Below are 16,532 nucleotides of genomic sequence, written 5' to 3' on the forward strand. Positions count from 1 at the left end.
GTTTGGGCTGTTTTCACTAGGGGCATTACCTGTATCTAGGGGGTGGAGACCAGGGATGCTGCTGGGACAGCCCACGGATGCCAAACAGTGTCCAGTCCCAAATGTCAGCCGTCAAGAGATGGGTACAGCCCGCCATCCAGAGAATTTGCAGAGAACTAAGGCCTCTGAATTTTTCTCCCCAAGCTGTTAGCCTTAAATGAAACAAGAAAAGTTCCTGTCTCCTGACAATTAAAGGATGATGTAGGGAAAGTGTTTTGATCTCTCACAAAAACCACGAAAAAATTTTTTCTTCCATTGAAACATCTTTGCGACGACATTTCAACGAATTAACAAGGGCAGCTTCAAAATGTGTTTCCTCCACCTTAAAAAAAATGTGAAAACAACTGTTGTTCTTTTCCACTTCATTAAGCTAGACAGCTTAACTCGAGATAAGGCCAGCCTTTCCTGCTACTGAGTAATCCCACAGAGGGAATAAAGCCACCAAAGAACTAATAGTTGCTAATGATCTCCCTCCACTAGCTTTCCTGTTAGCCGTGTTTAACTCTGGGTTTCCCCTGCTGGGCAGGAAGCACTCTATGGCGTGGTTTACCAGAGAAGCCCCTCTAATGCCCTTTCACTTGATAGGCAAAACCCAAACCTATCTTTGTCTGACAGGTCTCAGGAGCCCCACAGTGACAAATAGGCAAGGCAACATGGCGGCTGTCCACGGGGATGATGGCGATGTAGAGGACTCCGAGAGAGACACAAAATGGGTGTTTTTAGGAATTAGGTATTTAGCAGTTTAGGATGGTGAAGGAGTTCTCAACTCTGGCTGCGTGTTAGTTTCAGATTCAGGTGGCCTAGGGAAGGCCCAGGGCATTGGGATACTTTTTAAAGTTTCCCAAGTGATGCTAGTGGACACTGAGGGCTGAGAAGTACTGCCCTAGACCAGGATTTCTCCACCATAGTGCCGAGGGTGTTTTGGGCCAGATCCTTCTGTGCTGGGGGAGAGGCTGTCCTGTGCGCTATAAGATATTTAGCAGCATCTCTGGGCTGTACCGACAGGAGGCCAGTAACATCCCCTCTTCCTGTGGTGACAACCAAAAATGTCTCCAAATATTGCCAGATGTCAAATGTCCCATGAGGGACAAAATCGTCCCCCCGCTCCATCCCCCACCTCACGAATCACTGTCTTGGACACTGTGTGCAAAGCGTAGCTCACTGATGACCACACTGATGGTGTGGCTCGGGGAATGGAGGTGGGGGGAGGTTCTGCTCTCCAAAATAAAAATCTAGGGAATGAAAGAACTGTTCACTGTCCCATCCTCAGCTTCAAGGTGGGGTCAGTGGTGCCGTCCATAACTCTACGCTGACATACCTTTTCTCCCCATTGCAGACATACAGACTGTGTCGACCCTATAATACATTGGTCTATATATTGAATATACAAATCCAAAATCAAGATTGTTTATATAACATTAGAGATCTATCTCTGAAAGAAAAAGAGGACCATGCATTCCCTCTCTAATGGAGTCACTTGTTCCCATAGGAAGCCACCTCACCTCCATTCCCTGCTGCTCCCGGGATAACTTTCCCCTTTGGGGACTCCAACGTTGCTGCCTCCAGCCACCAGTCACACGTGCCTTGGTAGACTTCAGCTTAAATGAATATGAAGGAGATAAAAATAGAAATTCAGTTTCTCAGTCACACAAGCCACATTTCGGGTGCTCAGGAGTCAGGCACGGCTAGTGGCTACAATATTTTAATGCCACTGGAGAACATTCTGGCCATGGCAGGGAGTTCTGTAGGACAGCCCTGTTCAACTGGAGAGCTCTGGTGACATTCTCATGCTTACCTGCCCCTGCTAGCACCTCACTGCTTCTTGGACCAGATTAGTGTGGCATTTAAGATGGTTCACGACATAACCCCAGCTGTCCCTTCCAGAGCCGCCTGTGCCCCTCCATCTCCCGTGTAGAGCTCACCACTGGATAGAAAGACCACTACACTCTTCCACATTCATGGCTTTCCCTGTGCTGTTTCCTTTGCTACGAATGCTATTTCTCTAACTTCTTCACTGGGAAAACTCGCTCACTCTTGATCTTCTGATTCAGTTCAGAGTCATTTGCACGCGTGTCCTTATGCGCATGGCAGAGCTCCTCAAGGTCAAGGAGGGGCTCTGGTCCTCTTTATATCACGGAAGGCTAGCACTGTGCGGGCACCCACATCTCCAGCAAAGGAATTCGCCAACTAGCTAATGAATGAAGGCGGCATGATAGACACATTTAACATCACAGGAGTCCAACCACCCACATTTCCATGAAACTGATGGCACCTCCTTGGGAGAGGAACATCTGCCTTTTCTCTTCCCGGCAGAATGAACAGATCTGGTAACTTCAGGCTCTTGGTTGGGATAGAAGATAAATGCGCTTAAAGCTTATATCTGATAGGTTGATAGTCACGAAGAGTAAGGAAGGAAATAAAGGGGGAATTCAGTGCTCTCCTCTGAGGATTTCAACTCTTCTATCAGTGAAACAGAAATATCCCAAACAAATATTAAATCGTAAAAAACCAAACCAAAAAAAGGCAACAGCAACAGAGAGGATCAGCTTAGCATTACAGCTGCACAGTGTTTCTTCCCTGGCCGATTTCTGACTCTCTCTAAAGGGTAGTTTGTCTCTATGGCAGACCCCAGAGATGTCACTTACACTTCCTTTCCTTTTCCCTCACCGCCTAACACAGTATCTGGCACACAGCTTCCCCTCCTCCGGGAAGCCCTCCTTGAGTTCCCCTGACTACCCCTCTTCTATGAGCCGGAAACACCACATACACTGCTTCATCATGTACTGACTTTATGGTTTTACATACTGTCCCTTTAATGTCACTATGTTTTTCCTCAGGTCAGAAACTATATCGTACTCTTCTTTGAGTTTTCATGGCCTTTAGACTATCTGACACCACAATAAATCTTTGATCAATGAATAAATCTTGGCAGCGTACAATCCAGGTTTTAAAGGAGAAAAGCAGTATTTCTGTGCAATAGTTAACAGTATTAGTAGAAATTTTTAGAATTTGAAAGGAGGAGTGAGGGAAACTTTATGAGTGTGAATTTTTTTTTTAAGATTTTATTTATTTATTAGAGAGAGAGAGAGAGAGATCACAAGTAGGCAGAGAGAGAGGGAAGCAGGCTCCCCGCTGAGCAGAGAGCCCAATACAGGGCTCGATCCCAGGACCCTGAGATCATATCCTGGGCTGAAGGCAGAGGCTTAACCCACTGAGCCACCCAGGTGGCCCCTATGAGTGTGAATTTATTTGGATTTTAAAAAACCTTTGATGGCACCTGGGTGGATCAGTCGGTTAAGGGTCTGATTCTTGATCTCAGCTTGTGTCTTACTCTCAGGGTCGTGAGTTCCAGCCCCGCATTGGGCTCCGTACTGGGCATGGAGACATCTTTTAAAAAATTAAATAAATTTGTTAAAAAAAAAAAACCAAAAAACCAGAAACAACCAAACCTTTGGCATTACTTGGTCTGGATAAAGACGCAATGATCATTAAATAATTCTAGAAAGTAAAGACACTTCTAGAAAAAGAATCCATGCAAGATTCCTTTTAAACCTGTTGATTTCAATCCAATGAATAAATATTGAAGACTTGGGATGAGCAAACAACCCTGCCAAGAGAGAAAAAAAGAAAATACTTCTGCCACTTAACATTTCATAATTCTGTGACCTTATGATTCTGAACGCCTACAGAAGGTATTTTTAAACCTTGGCAGTCACATGGGTTAGATTTACATGAAGAACCAGGCATGATGGAGTCAGAGCTTGCACAGATTTTTCTCATCAAAGTTTCACTACGGGCTGCTGCCAACGGGTCATTTTCAGACCCAGGCCATTGGTTTATGGCCTCACCCCAGAGTGGGCTAGACAGTCACGTGTCACTTGGCAGTTTTCAAGGTGTGCGCTCTTGCTGTTTAATTTTCTGTCCCTTCCTCCAGCAGCCAGATGGTTAATGGCCCTTCCTTAAGCCCATGCACATTCATAGAAAAGGTGCCGAGGAAGAGCCCTGGGAAGGGGAACCTCTCACACAGTCCTGCCGAGTCACCGGATTGTTGACCCACTGATGGTGCCTGAAAGCCTTTTCAGCCACACAAAACCCTGGGTTTCTTCATTAGCATATCAGAGGGGGCGCGGTGGTGGGAAATGCCACCGGTGACAAAGGACACAGCTCAGGGGCATTATCGCATTGGTGCTTACAGAAGCAGAAAAAATGATCTTCAGGCCAGGGCTGCAGTGATGGACAGATGTTGACATATTTTCTTGGATGACTGATGTCTGCCCAGCACCCCTCCCTCCGCTTGATTTGTACTCAAGGTTGCCCAGCCCCCTCCAAGACCAGTATACCTCGAGGAAGAGCAGTGTCCCAGTCAAAACCTCCCTCCAGCTAAAATGAAGATACAGTTTCAACTCTAATTTCATTGTGGCTAGAAGGGACTTGCTCCCCCCCCCCTTTTTTTTCCAGTCTTGAAAGCCTTAGCAGAAACATGATGTGATGATAAATAGGAGAATCCATTGTCAGTTGCTAATACCACCCTCAAGACTGAATCACTGTTTATATCACTGTAACTCTTGTCAGGAACCCACCATCTTACCGTTTCATATGGGAAGGGAGAAAGGGCATTTACTAACAAAGTAATTTCACATTCCCGTTGTTAAATGATTTTCCCTTCTGTAATCTAGACTCTCTAGCAATGGTTCTCAATTGGGGGCGGGGGGGGTCCACCAGAAGTGGACACTGGGCAGTGTCTGGAGATATTTCCAGTTGTCGCCCACAAGGGTGGGGAGGTATGCTGCCAGCATCTTGTGGGTCAAGATGAGGGGTCCTGCTCAACATCCAAAAATGCACAGGGCAGCCCCATGCAACAAAGACTTCTTTGGTTCAAAATGTCAGTAGTAGGGCGCCTGGGTGGCTCAGTGAGTTAAAGCCTCTGTCCTCAGCTCAGGTCATGATACCAGGGTCCTGGGATCCAGCCCCATGGCGGGCTCTCTGCTTAGCAGGGGGCCTGTTTCCTCCTTTCTCTCAGCCTGTCTCTCTGCTTACTTGTGATCTCTCTGTCAAATAAATAAATAAAATCTTAAAAAAAAAATGTCAGTAGTGCTGAGGCCGAGAAGCCTTGCTTTGTGGCCTCCTTTGGGAATATAATTTACAGATTCCTATCCAGACAAATTGCTACTGACCGAGGGGCACCTAGAGTGACTTAGGTTCCCATTTTGCTGTATTCATTTAGAATATAGAACCGTTTTTGACAAAGTAACAGGACTTAAATGATAACTTTTCATCTTTGGCTCCATCACTGGAAGCTTCGATCTAAGCAGTGGGTGTAAAATTTTAGAAAATTGTATACTGAGCACAGAGGGGTGAAAATTTTCCTACGCGCAGTAATTTTGCTTGCTTACAGCCAACAACATGTCTTTACTTCATGCTCAGCTGAGTCTTAAATATACTCCAAATGGCATGAAATGTGATTAAAGAATTCTCCCTCCTCACTTGGAAATATTTATAACCTCTTAGAATATGACACATTGGGGTAAAATACACATTGTTCGAATATGCGTGCATATTATACACACACATAATTAAATCTGTATCTAAAATCATATGTTGCAGTAGGTTTATGTTATTTAATATAGTGTTTTCCCGGATCAAAATTTTTTCAGTTCAATATTTAGAAATCAGAATATCAGTAATCTCATATATACACATATCCATTCGCATATATACACAGATATAAATGCATAGAAAAACATATACAGCTGAGCCTTGAGCAATGTAGCTATTAAGGGTGTTCACCCCCTGTGCAGTCAAAGATCTGTATATAATTTTTGACTCTCCCAAAACTTTACTACTACTAGCCTGCTGTTGACCAGCAGATGTGTCGATACCATAAACAGTTGGCTAACACATATTTTATATGTACTGTGTACTATATTCCTGCAAGAAAGTAAGCTAGAGGAAAGAAAGTGTGATTAAGAAAATCATAGGGATGAGAAAATACACAGAGTAGTGTACTGTATTTACTGAGAAAAAAAATTTCCCATGTAAGTAAACTCAACGCAGTTCAAACCTGTGTAGTCAAGGACTAACTGTGGTGTTTTCCTCAGACACCGATTGTTCTACCCAAGTAGCTACATGCTGACCAAACCACTCCGGAAGACTCTAAGGACTATCGATCACGAATTATTATATACATTGCTTCACAAGTTAGCTAAGTGCCTTCTTAGTAGTGTCAAGTAATGGTAGATGCCAGGGAAAAAAATGGCAGATAAAGAGGGACATAAAATGGAGACCAAAGTGAATTGCCTTAATCCATCTTCAATTATCTTATAATATAGTCTGCAGAATATATATTTTTTTACCTTAAAAGTTCCTAATTAAAAATTATTCTAGTGTTTAAAAATCACGCAGGCCTGGGACCCTGGCCAAATCAGAGTATATGCTCTGGTGAAGATATTTCATAATTTACCATTTGTAAAAATAATTTTACTTTCTGTAAAACACAGTGGTTCATATTAGACTCAATTGAGCCTGGAAAGCATACTCATTTCTTATGCTCCACTCAGACTGATTGGATTAGGATAACTGAGGGTGACATTAAAACAAAACACACACATACACACACACACAAACGTGCACACACATCAGGCCATTCTACCGTGCCCCCATAGTGGGAAGACTGACTGGAAACCCAGGTCTAAAGCTCAGACCACCAGAAACCACATCAGCAGGTAAACTGGGTACACATTGCCCCGTAGAGACGGTAAGGACATGTCTCTGTGTCAGTCTAGTAGGGGCAGGCAGTGGGAATCGTCCAGGAGAATACATCTGGCATGGTAACAGCTTAGCAATGATTCATTCTTTTTTTTTTTCTTTTTTAAGATTTTATTTATTCATTTGAGAGAGAGAGAGAGAGAACAAGAGAGAGCACAAACGGGAAGCAGGAGAGAGAGAGAGAACAAAGCATACTTCCCACTGAGCGAGGAGCCAGACGTGGGGCTCCGTCTCAGAACTCTGGGATCATGACCTGAGCCGAAGGCAGATACTTAACCCACTGAGCCACCCACGTGCCCGTGATGATTCATTCTTTAAACCGCCATCTTGAATGAGAAGAGCACCTTGGTATAAAGTAAAGAATGCTAGGGCCTCCTGGCTGGCCCAGTTAGTAGAATGTGTGATTCTTGATCTCGGGTTTGTGGGCTCCATCCCTGTGCTGGGTGTACAGACTCTTTAAAAATAACTAAAAAAAGAAAAAAACAGAAAGATTGCTAGAACCCAAGCAGTGTTGTTAAATCTGACTCTTTCTCCGACTAGCTGTGGGTGAGCTCTGTCAAGCCCCTCGTTCCGCCTCATTTACTCACTTACGGAATGAGAGGGCTGGGTTACATGATTTCTACTGCTTCATTTAATAGAGAAAGAAAAGTAACTGTGAGCCATATAAAGTTAATATTTTTTATAAATTTATAAAGCATTATATGACAAAATAACATACAGTTTATAAAGGAATTTAGGACAATCTGTCAGAAATATATCTCATCCTATCAGAAAAATAGGCCTAGTGTTTTGGTTATGTGATATTTCTGTAGTTCACTGTATCTTAGACTGGTGATCAGCAAATTTTTCTGTAAAAGAGTAGAGAGTCAATATTTTAGGCTTTGAGGAGCAGGCTCTGGAAACTTTCTGTTGCACCATCTTTTCTCTTTAGTCATTTAAACACGTGGAAGACAGGGAATGGGCAGGATTTGTTGACCCTTGTTTTAAAGGATAAAATTTACATTTGCATAAAAGCAAAATCACTTGCTTTATAATAACAACGACATCACCATCAACTAGAAGCTCCCGTTATACGTCGTTACATGGGCACTGAACTTAGACAAAAAAGAAATCCACCAAAGTTGATCCCTAATGCCTACTGGGGCCAACCATCCATCTGCCAGCTGGGACTAGTTTTAGCCCTTGAAATCCCCAGTGCCAGGGGACCTGGCATGACTGGTCACCAACCACATAAAACCCTTGGACAGGTTTCTTTCATGGGAAATCTGGGACCAAATTGAAAGGTAAAAAGCTTGAAATGGAAATGCTTTCAGGAGCTTCAACACATAAACAGCAGGCCAAGACCCCAGCTGGAAGACTCTAAAGGGAAAATTACAAGAGACTATTTCGTAGTCCTTTTTTTGGATTAAGCTTGATTGAGCCTAAATCTGCCTCGCAGTTATAAGTCCCAACCCAACAGGCTGCAGATGAGGAAAGGGCTTATTCACAGGCATGGCAGGTGGTTTTGAACACAACTTTATACATCCTCCAGAGATGATAAATGCTAGATGTTAGGAAAAACACAGCCCAGGCTTATTACTCAAAAGCAAATGAGTTTATAATTACTTCCTGGGTTAGTCTGAAGCAGACATGTGACCCAGACCTAGCTGTGAACCTAACTATGAATACAAAAAATTACTAGTTGGGACTGCTTTGGAAACAGCCAGGAGTAAAAGAGAGAACAATATTGTCCACATGTTTTCATTATGTGCATTATTATCATTAATTTGAATCTTTAAGACTGCAAACTTGAAACTCAAAGGCAATCTTTCTCTTAGGAACTTGACTTGAAATTAGGTACACTGACTCCAAGGGAGCTTTGTTATTACTACATGGCTTTCCATTTGTACTTTGTAAAAACAGGAAGCTTTGTTAAGACATAAATATTAAAAAACGGATCTGATAGCTTAAAAGATGATGTCATTGAGTAAAACCAAATCAAGGAGATAATTTTGAATCTTTTGCAACATTTTTTTTCATTGTCATCGATTTGTGCCAGTTCTGATCTTGTTTGGAGCTGTGGTTCTATCTTTACGACTCATCCCATTTGGGTCATAAAAGCATCTTTTTTTTCTTGGCATCAAAACCTCTTGCATCTTTTGGAAACTATGGCTATGGGTAGTTCTCCTTAGAATCTACTTTAGCAGAATCAGTGACACTGGAAAATAATCACACATTTCTCTAAATGGATCTTCCTACCCCCTAAAATCCAAGGGAAAGAGGGAAGACCCATTTAGGTAGTGGTTTGATGTGTTGATTCTACAAGAAACCTGAGAATGAGTGTCTTTCCCTAAGTGGAAATTTCGGTTCGTTGTAAAGGGAGAAGGATGGGGTGTTAGAGCCACAAACTAGGTAAGTTGCAGGGGGTCATGGGTGAGCAAACAAAGACCAGGGTGCATTGAACATGGCCATGTGAGGTCTGAGTGGTAGAATTTGAAGGAAGCGCTAAAGTAGTAGTGCAATAAAACATTGAAAAAAATAAAGCACAGAAGAAAATATATTTTAAAAATTTTTTTTAAATTAAAAAATTAAAAAAAAAAAACAGGGTGGTGGCTCAGTCGATTGGGCTGCTACCTTCGGCTCAGGTCATGATCCTGGGGTCTTGGGATCGAGTCCTGCTCCTTGCTCAGCAAGGAGCCTGCTTCTCTCTCTGCCTCTGCCCACCACTCTGCCTGCTTGTGTGTGTGCTCTTTCTCTCTGACAAATAAATAACTAAATAAATAATCTTTTAAGAAATAATAATAATAATAATAATAATAATGGGGCACCTGGATGGCTCAGTCGTTAAGTGTCTGCCTTCAGCTCAAGTCATGATCCTGGAGACCTGGGATCGAGCTCCACATTGAGTCCCTGCTCAGTAGGAAGCCTGCTTCTCCCTCTCTCACTCACTCTGCTTGTGTTCCCTATCTCACTGTGTCTCTCTGTCAAATAATAAATAAAATCTTAAAATAATAATAATAATAATAATGAAAAAAATAAAGTAGTACTTCACTGGGGTGCCTGGCTGGCTCAGTGGGTGAAGAGACCCAATCTTGATTTCAGCTCAGGTCATGATCTCAGAGTCGTGGAGTTGAGCCCTGTGTTGAGCCCCTCATGTGGATCTACAGTGGGGCGTCTGCTTGAGATTCTCTTCCCCATCACCCGCCATACTCACTCACTTGCACTCTCCCTCAAATAATAAGAAATAAATAATTCTTCAACGTAGTGCTTCACCAGCTCTCTGCCAAGGCACATAAATGCATATTCCTCTACAAAGTGTAGATACGTGTGTCAGAGGTTCTGTTACTCACCCACCGCCATTCACTCAACCCCAGAAAACAAGTGGACATCCACTTGCTGTTTTACCTGGTGATCAATCAGGAAACTCTTAATCATGTTTCATTGGATTTTAATACCTCCCTTCCAAAACCACTGGATAAATTCAAGTTAACTGTCTCAAGATGGGTTTCTGAGCTTCACCTAAACACGGGAACTGCTTTTTTCCCAAAGCTTGTATAAGGGAAGGGTGCTAGCTGGAAAAAGAAGCACAAGGGACAGAGGACACAATGGCTTCCCATTTGATTGCTGGTCCTGCCAAGGTCACCCTCACCGTGCTTCCTTGCCCTGTAGCTGTTTCTTCCAATAATAGTTGGTTCCAATTTCCAGGATCCTTCTCCACTCCCTTGAAGGTACCAAGGCCAGCCAGCTAGCAGCTGCTTCCTTAGCAGTCTGGAGCCTGGCTCTACAGGCCTCTACTCATAGATTTGGGGTTCTGAGAGCCCCAACTGCTGTTTGCTCCCGTGGGCCTAGGAGTGACCACTGCTTCCAGCCGCCGTGACTGCTTCCGTGTCACTATAGCCTTCCCTCTATGACTTCTTGGTCCTCTAATACCTATTTCACTGAGTATATTAAATTCTCTCTGTTAAAATAACTGGTGTGTTTCCTCCTAGTTTAATTGCTTCTCTCTCTCTTTCTCCCCCCTTTTTAAAAAGTTTATTTATTTATTTGTTTTAGTAATCTCTCCACCCAATGTGGGGCTTGAACTCATGACCCCGAATTCAAGAGTTGCATGTTCTTCGGACTGAGACATGTGGTCACCCCTTTTTGTTGTTTCTTGATGGAGACTCTTCTCTGTGAGCTTCTTAGGTTCAGATTTCTCAAACATGGCATGTAGCAATAGAAGAGAGCCTGGAAACATCCTTTCCAACTTATCTAGGGTTGACTGTCCCCCCACTGGGGTCTATGTGCTTACATAAAGTGGTCCCCAAAGGGGGCTCCTCCTTCTCAGATCTCCATCACCCCCCACACATGCAACATATACATTCCTATTGCAGCTTTGTCCCTGCTGCGTGGATCGACATCACATCAATGGTTCTGCTTAAGAGTTCTCTTTCATCTTTACTCAGAAAAGAATCAACCTGCCCGCTAGGGGACCACAACAAATAGCCTGGATTCCAGAACATTCCTCTTATTGATTCCCTCCATAGCAGGATGGCCTATAACTTATTCAGGGTCAGTCTGCTTTCCATTCTGACTATTTAGAACGGTCGGCCCCTCTTCAGAAGGCCACACACTAGGTGATCAGAGGGCTTCTAGACAAGCCCCGAGACTCCTCCTTTTAGGCCCATGAGTCCCTTCTTAGATACACTTAGAGTCTATAAAATGGACCTTAAAAATTATCTATCATCTATTCCAACGTTCATTTTAAGGAGGATCTATACATTCTATATATATATTTTTCAATGACAATTTTGGACAAAAAACAAAACAAAACAAAACAAAAAAAATTGGCTGAATAGGTAATTCACAGAATACTAATATTCCTTTTGCCCAATGCTATAAAGCAGCCAAGATACTTAAAGGAAATCTGATAAAATACATTTAGATTTCATTTTGATCTTTAACCTGGGTCTGCACATCTTCAGGCCATGGGGTTACAATCTCAACAAATGCTGGGTTTGGGAATATGTAGATTTTATGGAAGAGCACTAGAGCAATTTTCCTATCATTATTCAGCAGCTGCCACTCCTGAAAATTGTAATTGCAGAGAAATAGAATGTTCTCAAATCATGATGCGGGGAGGCAATGTTCTGTGATCTGGAGCGTGCAGTCCTAGCAAGGAATACAGCATAAAATCTGAATATTTTGAATATAAAATGAAAATATTGCTCACTCTTGCTGGGGTTCATGAGGCCAGCATTCTTCAGTTTTTCAAAATAGTTGACAATATTTTGGTCCTTCAAACACCAGTCAGTGGTCGTGTTCTGATGTGGACCCACGTAATCTTCTGTGTGTTCCAGTTCTGATATTTGATTATGACATTCCCACTACTATTGAACAACCACACTCATGTACATTTAGAAAGCACTTTAAACAATGAACTCTTTATTTTCCCCATAAATGTACAATAGCAGCCCAAGTTGAAAAACAGGGATGGATCTCCACAGTAATGTTTAAATGTCTTCATTCCATTCACGATGTTAGCTCTGTGATTATCCTTTTATTTTGTATTGTTATATAATGAACTCCCCCAAATCATAGTTTAAACCAGCAAACATCTATTATCTCTCCACATCTGTGGATCAGGAAGTCAAGAGCCCCTCAGCTGGGTGATGGCTCTTGGACCCTTACAAGGTTGCAGACAAGCTGTTGACCAGGGCTGCGGTCCCCTGAACATGGGGTTGGAGGATCAGTTTGCAGCCTCCCCCATGTGGTTATTTGCTCACCTCAGTTCCAGGGGGCTGTTGGCCAGAGGCTTCAGGTCCTTCATGGGCCCGATCAAAACAGAAGAGATTGTTGCCCTTAGAACACACAATCTTTGAGACCCTGCTCACAGTTCTTTTGGATATAGACCCAGTAGTGGAATTACTGGATCATGTAGTAGTTCTAGATTTAATTTTTTGAAGAACTGTCATACCCTTTCATACTGCTTGGGCCATTTTATGATCTTGTCAACAGGATACAAGGGTTTCAGTGACTCCACATCCTCACTAATTCGTTTCTCTTTTCTTATCTTTTATAAGCCACCCCAATGGGTGCCAGGCGGTATCTCATTGTGGTGTTGACGTGCATTTCTCTAATGGGTGTGTGAGGTTGAGCATCTTGTCATGTTTGTTGGCCATTTGGACAAATGTCTTCTCAAGTCTTTTGGCCATTTTAAAATCATATTATTTGTTTGTTGTTAATCTTATTGAGTTGTCATTCTGTGTCCTAATTATTCACCCCTTATCAGATAGAGGATTTGCAAAGATTGTCTCCCATAGGATGCCTTTTCACTTTGTTGATTATGCTCTTGGATACACCAATTTGTTTTGTTTTGCTTTGTTTCGTTGCTTCGTTGCTTCGTCGGTTTGTTGATGTCTGATCTTATTGATCTGCTACTCTTAGAAAATCCTTTTTGGCTGGACTCCAAGCTTGGAGGTAGAAGCTCTCAGAAAGGACATCCTCTGTCTCTTGGCAATCTGTTTCTGGTGGGTTTTCTTTGGCCTCCTTCATCTTCTTGGCCAAGAGTTTAGCATCATCTGCAGCCTCTTCCTTATCTTTCTTAGTGTGCTGTTTCTTCAGAGCGATACACCGTCATTTGCTTTGGAGGACATGTGGAGTAACAAGACGCTGGATCTTGGGAGCTTTTGTTCTAGGTTTCTTACTGTCTTTGTTTAAGGGCTTTCTCACGACATACTGGGGGACATTACCTCTGCAAGACTGAAGAGTTGGTGGATTCTGGTAGCTCTTTTGAGCCCTGGGTGGTGAGGCAGGAATATCCTTATCCCCCCTTTTTTTTCACAGTAACCAAACTGAGAACATTGAGATTGATATCCACAACCCAACCCTGAGCATACTTGCACTTTCCTTCTCCAGCCCTCCTTGGTCTGTAGCAGGAATGCCCTTACTCAGGTGCAGGTGGACATGGCCATGGGTCAAGACACGCTGCTTCCTGGGGAAGCCTTGTTCCTCGTTGCCACATAATTTTGGCAAGGACCACATAACCAACCCTTCCATTCTTCAGCCAGAGCATCAGCAGCAACTTCTGTAGCCATATGCTTCTTCTTCTTCTTTTTAAAATTTTTTAAAAATTTAAGTTCAACTAGCCAACATATAGTACATGGTTAGTTTTTGATGTATGTTCAATGATTCATTAGTTGCATAACACCCAGTGCTCATCTGCTTCTCAGAAAAGGTACGGAATTTGTGTTCATCTTTCGCTTCACTGAGTTTCTGGCAGCCAGTAGCTGGGAAGGAGATGTTCAGCTTTATCCTAAAGTAGCCTACTGCCTCCGAGGCACCACAAAAAGTGCGATACAAAAGCCTTTAAGTTTGATAGAGTCCCATGTGACTCTTATTGCTTTTATTTTCTGTATTTTTGGTGTCATTTCTAAGAAGTCAGTGTCAAATCCAAAGTCACGAAGCTCTTTTTTGATGCTTTTGTCAGGGAGGAAGACCATGTTCTCTGCCCTTAAATGTCCTTTGGCTAGAGCTGGACTTAGAATCGAAGGACATGAGGCAGATTAACAGGAGAAAAATCAAATTTAATAGCATAGATACAGGGAATCCACACAGACATGAGATTCCGAAGACCATGAGGTGATGTGAAGCTTATATGAGCTGAGGGAAAAGGTAGGGGTCTGGTCTGCTGATACAAAGGGGAGAAAACTCATTACCAAGAGGTAAAAGGAGATGTTTGGAAAAACAAGATGGTTCTATCATGCAGATGAGTTCCTTCCTAAAAGGGCGCCTCTGTGCATACTTTCCCTCCTGGGGGCAGGCTCTCCTTTCCAATGTAAATGTAGGTAGTCATGGGGGTGGCCGAGCACCTTCCCTGTCCTTGCTGGCTTTTTATTACTTTTAACTTGAAATAATCTTTATGCCAAATGGCCTGTTTTGGGGTGTCTCATCCTACAGCCCTTCATTTTCCTCTGGGAGTTTTACAGTTTTGAATCTTAAGTTCAGTCTTTAATCTACTGTTAGTTAATTTTTGTATGTGGTATAAGAGAAAAGTTCAACATCACTCTTTTGCATGTGGATGTCAGTTTTCCCAGTATTATTAGTTGAAAAGACTATCCTTTCCCTAACAAATAGTTTTGGCACCTATGTTGAAGACCATTTGACCACCTATTCGAGGGTTTGTTTGGGGACTTTGTATCCTATTCCATTGGCCTACAGGTCTGTCTTTATGGCAGTACCACACTCTTTTGATTACTATAGCTTTCAAATATGTTTTGAAATCAAGGAGGTGTGAGACCTCCAACTTTACTCTTCTTTTCCTTTTTCTTTTCTTTAATAGTGAAAAATTTGTATTTAGATTCAGCCAGCTGGACTCAGTTTAGACAATCCCAATTTTGTTGGCAACATCCAAAGCATCATACTCAGGAGCCAGTAGGACATATGCCTTCTTCTTTCCATCAGGCCTGATCAAGATGTTGACCTTGGCCACATCAATGTCATAGAGCTTCTTCACAGCCTGTTTGATCTGGTGCTTGTTGGCCTTGGCATCTGCAATGAACACAAGTATGTTGTTGTCTTCTGTTTTCTTCATGGCTGACTCAGTACTCAGGGGGAATTTGATGATGGCATACTGATCAAACTTGTTTCCCCTGGGGATGCTCTTTCGAGGATATTTGGGCTGCCTTCAGAGACGCAGAGTCTTGGGTCGCTGGAATGTAGGTGACTTGTGGATCTTCTTTTTTTTTTGTGACCATGGAAACCTTTTAGCACCATTTTTCTTGGCCTTCAAAGCCTTTGCTTTGGTCTTTGGCTTTGGGAGGGGCAGGGGCTTCTTTCTTAGCTTTCGGTGCCATCTTCACAAAAGGGCTAATCTTCTTTTTCAAGATTATTTTTGACTAATTGTGGTCCCTTGAGATTTCACATGAACTTTAGGATGGATTTTTTTTTTTTTTTCCCCTACAAAAAGTGCTGTTTGGATTTTGATAGGGCTTGCATTGAACTTGCAGATCTCTTTGGATAGTATTGACATCTTAATATTAACTTTTTCAATCCATGTACATAGATGTCTTTCCATTTATTTATGTCTTTAATTTCTTTCAGCAATGTTTTATAGTTTTCAATGTGTAAGTCTTTCACCTCCTTGGTTAAGTTTATCCCTAAGTGTTTTATTATTTTTTATGCTATTGTAAATATTTTTAAATTTTCTTTTCAAATTGTTCATTGTCGGTGCATGGAAACACAATTGGTTTTAGTGCATTCACTTTGTATCTTGCAACTTTGCTAAATCATTTATTAGTTCTAATGCTTTTTTGTGGGGTTCTTTAGCATTTTCCCATAATAGCTCATGTCCTACAAACAAAGATGATATTACTTCTTCCTGTCCAGTTTGAATGCCTTTTCTTTCTTTTTCTTACCTCATTGCTCTGGCTGGGACTTCCAATACTATGTTGAATAAAAGTAGCAAAAGAGAGCATTCTTACCCTGTTCATGATCTTAGAGGAACTATTTTGTCTTTTACTACTGAGTATGATGTTAGCTATGGAATTCTCATATATGGTTTTTATTATATAGAGGTAGTTTTGTTCTACTCCTGGTATGTTGAGTGTTTTTTATCATGAAAGGGTTTTAGGTCTTGTAAAATGCTTTTCCTTCATCAATTGAAATGATCATGTGGTTTTTGTCCCGTATTCTATCAATGTATTATATTACATTGATGAATTCTCATATGCTGAACCACTGTTATATTCCAGGAATAAACTGTACTCGCT

At 42.1% G+C, this 16,532-nt stretch overlaps 1 pseudogene; it reads right to left on the reverse strand.

Annotated features, from left to right (window-relative positions):
- Positions 1-15,142: 15,142 nt before the first annotated feature.
- On the reverse strand, positions 15,143-15,617 carry LOC131822175 (large ribosomal subunit protein uL23-like; annotated as a pseudogene).
- Between the last annotated feature and the right edge of the window lie 915 nt (positions 15,618-16,532).

Source organism: Mustela lutreola, chromosome X (genome assembly GCF_030435805.1).
Source record: "Mustela lutreola isolate mMusLut2 chromosome X, mMusLut2.pri, whole genome shotgun sequence".
NCBI lineage: Eukaryota > Metazoa > Chordata > Mammalia > Carnivora > Mustelidae > Mustela > Mustela lutreola.